Here is a 9,909-nt window from a genome sequence, read left to right as displayed (position 1 = left end):
GTTCCACACGCTAATTCATGTACTGAGTGAAATATATTTCCTTTGACCAGAACTGCATTTGTTACTCTCATTGTATCATTGACAGTTTCCCTTTCTGATGACAGCAAGGTATCTCTAACTAAACCACTACTTCAAACAAAAAATTGTCAATATCCCTTTCACAAGATCTTTTTTATAGAGGAACAATTTCACAAATAGCAATGACTCTGCAATCACAGTAATTTGTAAAGATGCTGCAATCAGTATGAAAGATACTGACAACGCATGCACTGCACATTCTCTGCCTGAGATTATGTTTCTTAACAGCAGGATTACCTTTTATGTGCCCCTGCACTAAGGCTTGAAGGGCAGAGCTCAGAGCACCGTCCTCACAGCTCAACACCCAGGCCTAGAAACAAGAGGACCAGCAATACCATTACCACGAGGAATGATGATAATACAAAGTTTTCTGAGCATGTCAGCACAACTGTGGTATACCAGAAAGATTCACACCTCCCTTGATGGTTGAACAGCTGTATGAATCAGCCATTCACTGGAGTACTGTTCATTTGAACTTGCCTTTATATGTGATTCCTACCTGCAGAACGTGAAGTTTGAAGCAGCTGGTGTCCTCATGATGCTGTTTTACAGAAATCTGAGGTAGCACGTATAAAAACCAGCCAAACAATACATAAAGATTACTGAGATTACTCAACTAATTGACAGAAAGAAAGAAATACAATGAACAACCTACTTGAGATTACAATACAGTAATTTGGTCTCTTCATCCACCACAAACTGTTCGAGCAGCTGAGTAAAGCACTTCCTTATACTTTTCACTGTCATGAACTGGACCTTCTGTCCTGATCTGGCGAGAACTACTTAGAGCAGCAAAAGCTAAACCCCATCAGTGTGCTGGCTGGCTTCCTCTCCATCATCGAAAACCTGGATACGAACTGTGTGACCCTCTCCCCCATTAAAGAGCCTCACACAGCCATTAATTCATCTCCTGCAATTAACGGTGTCCCTGAAATAGATTAAATATCTTGCTATCCATCTTCAGATGTACTCTTACCTGATTTCAGCTTTTCTTGTATTGACAATTGGAAAACATGGATGGATATCTAAGTACGGCTAAAGAGACCTACTATCTCCCTGATGTTAGCCATCAGGGTTCTACTTGGGTAAAATAATCTCTCCATTTATTGGAAGAACAACTCCAGATGATTCAACAGTTTTTAAAATATTAAAGGATGTCTCTGATAGGCCTAATGATGAGATCACCACTAATTCTGAAATGACAAAAAGCTCATGCAATGGTTTCGAGTAATTTGATGCTGGCAATAACCAAGTAGAGATGACATTGTGCTTTTCAGATGTACAAGAAAAGGTCTTTTGGCACTTTAGAGAGAGGTTATGACAAGGAGCATTCAGTCTGGATGAGCCATTCAAAGTGTTCATACAACAAAATGTCAGTGAAACAGCATTTTTCAAGACTTTTGGCATGTTTACCTAATGCTAAGAAGTTAAATATGATAGGTACTCACTGATCTCCTCCTTGTCAACACAGACTGTAAGTGAAGATGGTCCCACTTGCCTGACTCTATTCCCTCTCTGATGCAGCAGACACAGACACTACATCTGCTGCTACCCCTTTCACTGCACACATCCTTCCAGTGAATCTGTGACACAATTCAGAGACACCTACTTGGGGAACCAGCATTTTATCAAGTCTTGTGAAAAAAAACAAACGACGATACGAGATCTACCCACGAACACTGAAAGGACAAAGACCTGTTGTGGAGATAAGCTACTGCTCTCCTGTTTCTCTCTTTCCATGATGGGAAACTCAGTTTAACTATTTTCAGAGTAATCTGTGCTCTACTGAATTCACCTGTGTTCACCTTTCCCTGAAATAGTACCAACAAATAAATAAAAGTACTTCCTTGCTAATAAAGAAGTCAAGGAGCAGGGTTATAGTAGATACCACAGGCACCTTCCACCGATGTATGTTATGCAGACGAAATAAAAGGCAAGAGCACTTCACAAAAGTCCTTAAGCAAATGTCATTTTTCATTTGATCCCAAAAAATTACTTCTAGCACAGACAAACTACCTAGAGCTTCAAAACAGCTGAATTCAACATTGGGTGCAAAATGAAAAGGTCAATCACAAACCAAGATCTCCTTTCAAAAACATTTTAGAAAGGGCTTTTCTGCGTTTATTTTCTCTCTTTTGCCTAAGTTTCTCTCCCAATCCTCAACACCTTGCACAGTAAGTTTGTCCTTTAACATAGAAAAATGTAGGCAGTGACTTTTTCATTTTGAGTGCTGCTGAAGAAGTAGGAGAAGGTGACTGACTTGCTGTTTGTTTTTTTAAATCCATCAGCGAAGTCTGTGACTGTCTCCTGACCCAACTTTCTGCTCTGGGAAATCTAATGCCCACTCCACCACCAGCCCTCCCTCCAGCCCTAAGGGCAGGTGGCTCACAACCAGCCCTGCAGAGCCCTCAGAAATGAAGCCCACACCAGCCACAGGTCAGCAGGCAGTAACACCAGCATTTGCTGCATCCTATAATTCTTGTTCAATCTGTATGCTGACTACTCCAAATAAAGAATTTCAACAAAGTTACCGAAGAGGCACACATCACAAAATTTGCATGCAGGTTGTCAGCAGCAGCGTTACAACAAGCTGGCCTTGTAACAGCGCAGAGGTGAAGCTTTTTTTTTTTAAACATAGTGATCAACTTACCGTTAACTTCTTTAGTCTATTCAATGTGAAGATGTGGATTTTAACTAGGTAATATGGAAAAATGGGTCTGCTTTAGTTATAGTACCTGGAACCACTGACCACACAGATATTCTTGTTCAGAACTGCTCAAGAATGAAGTACCAGACCACAGGACTGCTCAGCTGAATCATCAACTGCAAAACAAATACTAATGCAACAAAAGATACGCAAGTCTACAGAAAAGACAGCAACTCCACTAAGAGCCCCCAGATTTAAATATCTACACACATTAATTACAAAGGAAGCAATTCTCCTGGAAAATAATGTTGAATTCTTTATGTAGAAAACAATAGTAAAGTAATAGTCTTTTCCCTTCTAAAGGAAACTTTAAACAGTGTACCTAGTGAAATTACTCTTTGATAATATGCCACTGGGATGAAACGGGAGCCATACCTCTCTAACTATTGCTTCACTTTTGAGTCTAAAAAGATTTCCTCTCATTCACTCACAATAACTTGTTTTGTCTACAGACTTTGCTTATTAGTTATTATGTTAGAATATATTTCGGAACTGCACACTTCTTCACAGGCAACACAAATGCAAGGTGCTCAATGATTTGGGCTGCTAGGAAATGGAGACGAATTAGGAGAGGGATCTGACCATCACTTATCCTTCCATCTGTGGGATCTGCTCTCCCACAGTGGATTCTTGCCTGTCACCTTGCTCTGAGTTCCATGACCTAAAAAAACCATCTGTGCCACTGCATGTTATTCTTGCAGGCTTTTTTTCCCGTATAGAATCAGGATAGAAAAAAAGGCTGGCTTGATAAGGTAAAAGAAAATACCCCATCTGGACAAGATGACTGCAAAAGGAAACTGCTGACTCATAGCTCTATATTAAGCGCTTCACAGAATGGCCCACCCTCAACTTCTCCGCTTCCTTTTCCCCTACAAGTGTTCACTTTATTTTTCTCCCCACACTCTAGCAAAGCCTCACTACCATTTAGGCCAAAACACTGATGCTGTTGTCACAGAAGAGAAGACCAAAGGACAAAATACAGGAAGTAACTCAAGGTACAACTTTTTTTTCCAACTCATTATTTCCCAAAGGCAGGGAAAAAAGTCTGAGCAAGCTCAGCTCCCAAGACAGAGTATTTTAAAGCTGCAAACTGCACATACCACTCTTAAACACCAACAAGAAGTAATACATAAACAATGCTTACTCACACTGTTGATTTCCAAAAGGTCAATTAATACCAGGAGATAGAAAGTAATCCTCAATCTGTAGCATGCTTTCTTCCTTACAGTAATTACAATAAAGCACATATAGATGGTAGAATTAAAACAACTTCTGAAAAATTAAATTTTTCCACTGTATTTTTATGATTCGTGCATGTTAGAACTTGTTTTATATAAGAGGGACATATCAAAGTTGCTCAAACAAAACTCATTCTGATATGTTCTATGTTATGAGTGTTTGTCCTCACAACCTTCTGAATGTAGCGGAGTACATCCATACACATGCCTCCATGTAGGTCTCTTCTCCAACTGTGTCTACAGTTCCAATGTTAAAGCAAAATCTTAAATGACAAACTCCACTACACAAGCATCCCACTGGTATCACATGGGCTGAGCAATCATCTGATAAGCCACAGGGGCATCTTGAGCTAACTATAAGTTATAGTTATAGCAACTATAGGTGGTTTTTCTCAGGATGGAAGAACTATGGAACTGAAGCAGCATTGCCAAAAGGTTTTAGGTATTTTCTGACAGCCAGGTCTTCAGATTCAGAGACCTAGAATCCATCCAAGGCACAGGAAGATGCTACAAAGCTTTATATCTGCTTCTTGCTATCTGTAGCTTAGCTATTTCATCTTCCTTTCTCCTCCAAAACCCGTCCTTCCCATCTAACCTTCTCATGTTCCTCATGCCACGCTTGCCCATCCTTGCTGGTCATCTGTCAATTCCCTCTGTCTAACGTTTCTCTTTTGGCAACACAAGCTGACAGATGCAGTACCCACCTGATGCAGTATTTTCCATTTCATTAGCACCCAAAAACCTAGTAGCACCTCAGCACACCCACCATTTCTATGAACCCCAGTTCATAGAAACCCATTTCTATGAACCCCAGTTCCTCAAATCAGACTGAGATTAGCTCCATTGGATGGAGCATGGCGCTAAGAACAAGGTTGTGATCCCCCTACGGGCCATTCACTTAAGAGCTGGATGTGATGATGCTTGTGGGTCCCTTCCAACTATTTTGTGGTTCTGCAATCTTTTTTCAACAGCCATAGTTCCCACAGCCTAGAAGCTTCAGCTTCCATCTCCTTTAACCATCAGTCTGTATGCTGGCCTGCTCCAGTTCACAACACTGGGATATCCCAGCAGAGGAGTTCCCTCCTCTCCCCTCTATACAGAAACTGCAGAGTGCAGCCTACAGGACAGCTTCTCAGTTCTGGTACAGCTCCAGTGCTGACCATATTCAACAGGCATGGATCAGCAATCCAGGGGAGACATCAGGCTCAGACCCAGGCTCACACATGCCCCGTGGTGCTGGCATCTTCAGCATTTCTAACCAGTCCTACAAAGTCTTTAGCGTACTAAAGACATAGCTATTCCCTTGACATTGTATCTCTCAGTTAATTCTCATGGGAGCACAAAAGAGCATTCTAGGTGTAATGCCAATACCAGTAACCACATATTACATATATTTTGTATATATACTTCTATTCTTTTTGATAGTCAAAACCACAGTAACAGATATTCATGTTCACTATAGTTTATGTTCATTATCTATATTAAAAAATGACCCCAGCCTCCATCCCAAGATACTCTATGGCAAAGACAAACCTGATACACTGCTCAGTTAAGTTACCAATTCTTATCCACCTACTAAAAAAAAAAAAAAAAGAGACTGCTTTTCCCTGGAAAGGGAATTAAGGAAGGGTGGTAAAGACTAAAGCTACAGTAAAGAAATGCTGCAAACATTGCATGTACTAGCCCCCCAAAGACTCCATGCTTCCACCATCTTTTGATAAAAATTTATGTGACAAAGTGCTGAAGCTGACTCGCTCTATTTACAAATATTTTAAATACTGTCACCTTTTGCTGAAAGGTAAGATGGAAGTTTCCCAAGGCAAAGGTAATGTGTGTTATAAACTTTGAAAGCATACAGTGTAGTTTAATAAATGTTTATCATTATTTACTTGCTGGAAAGAAAAAATAAAATGAAGCAAAGTACAAAAGCCAAAGAGAATCCAATTTTCTCTTTGCAATTTGCATACCTGTGTTGGGAGAGTCTTTTGATAAAGCCAGTGGCCAACCAGCACAAATTATTTAATTGTGATGAGCAACGTGACGTGGTGTGATAACAGCTCAGGGCTGGGAAATAGCACTTGGTGAAAATCAACAGAAGCTGTTAAGAGCGAAATCTTCACAGATATACAGACATCACAGATCTCTCTATGCAATGAACTTTCCTGAGATACAGCTTCTCTTTAGAAGAAGTAAGCCCCACTGTGCAAAGCACAGCCCGTGTAAAGTCACAAAACAAACAGCTCTTCTACTCAGAAATAAAATGCTTTAGAAAATGTAGCTTTTTACTAGAACTGACTTTTGGGTCTCCTTCTGAAAGCTGGCATCTTTCTCCAAAGCAACACAGCGGAACATCCGATATCTGTAAACTACTTTAGATTTCACAGCAACAGAATAAAACATTACTTGACTCTTTAAACAGTGCAATCAGGAAGCACTCGTACAGAAATTGCCACGTCAGATATCACAACTGTGTGGCAATTGGTTTGTAATCTCTGGCACGGGGCCTTCCAGTCCCAGAAACATCATTCAGAAGAACAGCAGCTGGCACACAAAGATCGGAAATGTCAATATTGATTAAAATTACATTCCAATGTTAAAATTTTAAAGCCTTTTGAAATTTTCAGACTGCTGGACCTTGGGGGGAAAAAAGCAAACCAGGCTTTCCAAAAAGGTTTCTGATCTCCTGGAAAATACAAATTGGTAATGCTGTAAAAGCCAACATTGCAGCAAGAATGAAGTCTGCCTATTGCAGGTGCTCTCAACCTCACCACACACAGCTCCCCCCTCTTCTTACAAACCATCTGAGTGCAAATGCTCAGGAAGAACAGGGCTTACCTCGAATTCTTAACAGCGTGACACACTTCACTGGAGTTAGAAGCAGAGGAATATGGCAGAGGTAATCTTATGACTGCCTGGCTCTTGGAAGGGCCAGGGGGCTGTGATGAATGTATTTATTGCTGTAATCTTGAGCCAAATGCCTAAGGGTGACTGCTATTTCAAATCCTCTAAAGCCTTTGAAAACAGATAATCCATTGTTTAAAGATTTTAACTAAAAAAGACCAAGGTTGCAAAGCCTCAGGCAGAAGGACCAATGAAACACTAGACAGGAGAACACTTTGCATTAGTTTGCTGCCCACATACTGCTGTGCTTTGCACACTGTACAAGAAACAGCAGCAACTGGACCTTTATATTAAGAAAGAGCTTTTACTGAAGAAGGAAAAGAAAGGGGATTCCTCTGTATTATAGCTACCTGCTCCCAGATACAGCAAAGGTTTTAAGCCCTAGCAGTGATTAGTCATGCCCAATATGAGCTACATTAAATGGGCACAGAATTTTTAAAGCACTTGGCACTGCCAATGAGACCCCTTTAATAAAGGGCCGCAAGCTGAACACTGAATATGGTAGCACTCAAAAAAGTCAGTAGTCATGTACAGCCTCTGCAGCTAGTACATTTGAAGCATAACTATGCTGTGCTAGCAGTGTAATGGCAATGCTGAGCTCGTGCAAGAAGCTTGCCAAGCCAAAAAAATGCATTGTATGACTTGCTCCCCAGGAGAGAGACAGCATACCTCAGCAACTGTAACAGGGGAAAAAGTATTGCAACTCACTGCTCTCAAGTACTGCTTCCTAGAATTTGTAATTTCCAAACCCAACAAAAATTAACCAACATTTCTAAGAATTTTTCTGTGACACTTTCTCATTACTGTTTAAGATGATCTTGAGTGACAGTGATAGGACAAATAATCTTCTGCACCAGTACTACCAACACAAAGCTAGATGCAGATCAGTATTAGTCAAAACCCATTTCTACTTTCTTTTCTTGTACTCCACACTGATTTCTGCAGTCTCAGTGAAGCCAGCCTTACAAGCAGAAAAAAGGGATAAGAAGTCTCCTCATATTCACAGGATGGATTTCACTGCAGTAGCCAGCTTGTTCCCATAACTTTACACAAAAAAAGAACCCCACCCTAACATTTCTTCCTGCATCTCCTTCCTTTTCCTTCAAGACAGATGGAAGCAAGCTAGATAAGATTTTCTAAAGAAGTATTACCTAAGGATAATTAGGAAATTTAAATTTTAGGATTTGAGTATTATATCCTAATGTCTGTGCATACAAGGTCATTCCCATTTCATTTTACTGAAAGCTCCCTCTTGTTTTTCTGGCTATCATGAAAGTCCTGGCGTTTGTGCTCGCAAGCCTTGCAACCACCTCCCCAGCTCTGTCAGCAGTTTCATAGCTGCACTGGAAGACAACCGTGGTAAAAGGTCATGACTGCAAATGAGGATGAACTCCACACAGCCCCAGGAACAGTTACCATATCCCAACAGAGAGCTGGTATTAGAGACTGTAACACCAGTGTGAAAGAGTTGTGAAGACAGGACAAAACGAGCAGCTCTCTCAACACCCGTTTTCAAGTTTGGTGTTATCAGTCCCATCCTGGTAGATCATGCACGGGGTTTCTAAATCACTAAGCCACGAAGTGCAAACAATATCTGTATCCCCACTGAATGCTTTCTCCAGATAAAGCCTAATGACAGGGAAAACCAGAATCTTGCATTTGTGGTTTACACCCTAGAGCTGTATGAAGACATGTTTGGCTGTGTATTTATTCTTTAAGTTGGCTCATTTTTAAAAGTACTCAGTATACTTTAAGACCAAAGCATTTACAGACATACCCTTCAAGAACAGCCCTGCTTCCAGTGCAGACACTGTGTCAATTCCCACTGCCTTGCCTCCCAGCACTGCCTACAGCTGATCTTCACCCTTGCACAGGATGCATTTCAGGAAGATGTAATTGCAGGAAGGGGAAGGGGCCTGAGCACTCCCAACAGTTTCAGTCCTCAAAGATCTGTCCAGAATAGTATCATGGGACAGACTGTCTGTGCAAGGGTGCTAGGAAAAATTGTTGAGGAAAACACAGAAACATTGCTTTTGTTTGGTTGATTTTTTCTTTGCTCACTCGAACAGGTTGCCATCCTCTCTGTATTGAGAAAATGTTATGAATGTTATCAATTGCTCATTGTTACTTAGCAGCATTGTTCCTAAAACACTCAATAATTCAAGAAAGTGTCTAAGTGAAAAATAAGATAATTGGACTGGTAATTAAATTGCAAGACCCTTTTTTTTTTTTTTTTTTTTTTTTTAAACAAGATATGAAAAAAAACAAACCCAAGAACCATTCCATAGAAACATAACTAGTTTTCTGACATGACATGTCATGTCATGTCTTTCTGGTAAATTGCATAGGACCATAAAGATAATGCAGCACTGCTCAGCAGAGAAGCTTGGAAGTCTTGGAGCAGATGCAAAAAAAATAAAGTGCAGAACCTGTGACCCCAGGGCTGGTCTGCACCTTGATCAAAATGACTACTTCACTCTTCCCCTGCACCCATTTTCCTCAGGAACTGCTACTGCTATTACTTCTTCAATCCTCCCCTAGAAGAAATCAGCAATATAAAAATTAATCCAGTGTCAATTAGAAGTGGGAAAGAACAGGCAGCCATGAAGGACTGCAGTCACTGGCTCTCCATCTGCTGAGCATGCAGCTTGGCTCTTATCATGCTTCTTGTTTCCAGCATTGTTTCAGAGTTTCTCACGACCACTGTTAGTTAAGGCTAACCTAGATTTAAAAACTGTGCAGGACTGATGCAGAGAGAAGTAGCATGAGACTCCTCTTCAGCTTATACCATGTGAAATTGTACTTAGATGACCATCTGGCATGTCTTTAGGTGGTCACTCCTCTCCTCCAAAGACAGCTGCCCTGGCATGCCATCAATTCATCCTATCCTCAAGACACTACCGTATGTGCCAATACAAGAGCAGTACAGTATTTGAGCCTGACTGGGTTTCTTACTGATAAGATTTTTCCCTTCTGGAGAACAGT

Source organism: Corvus brachyrhynchos, unplaced genomic scaffold, assembly GCF_000691975.1.
Source record: "Corvus brachyrhynchos isolate BGI_N302 unplaced genomic scaffold, ASM69197v1 scaffold61, whole genome shotgun sequence".
NCBI classification, from domain to species: domain Eukaryota; kingdom Metazoa; phylum Chordata; class Aves; order Passeriformes; family Corvidae; genus Corvus; species Corvus brachyrhynchos.
This window is presented reverse-complemented; position numbering follows the sequence as displayed.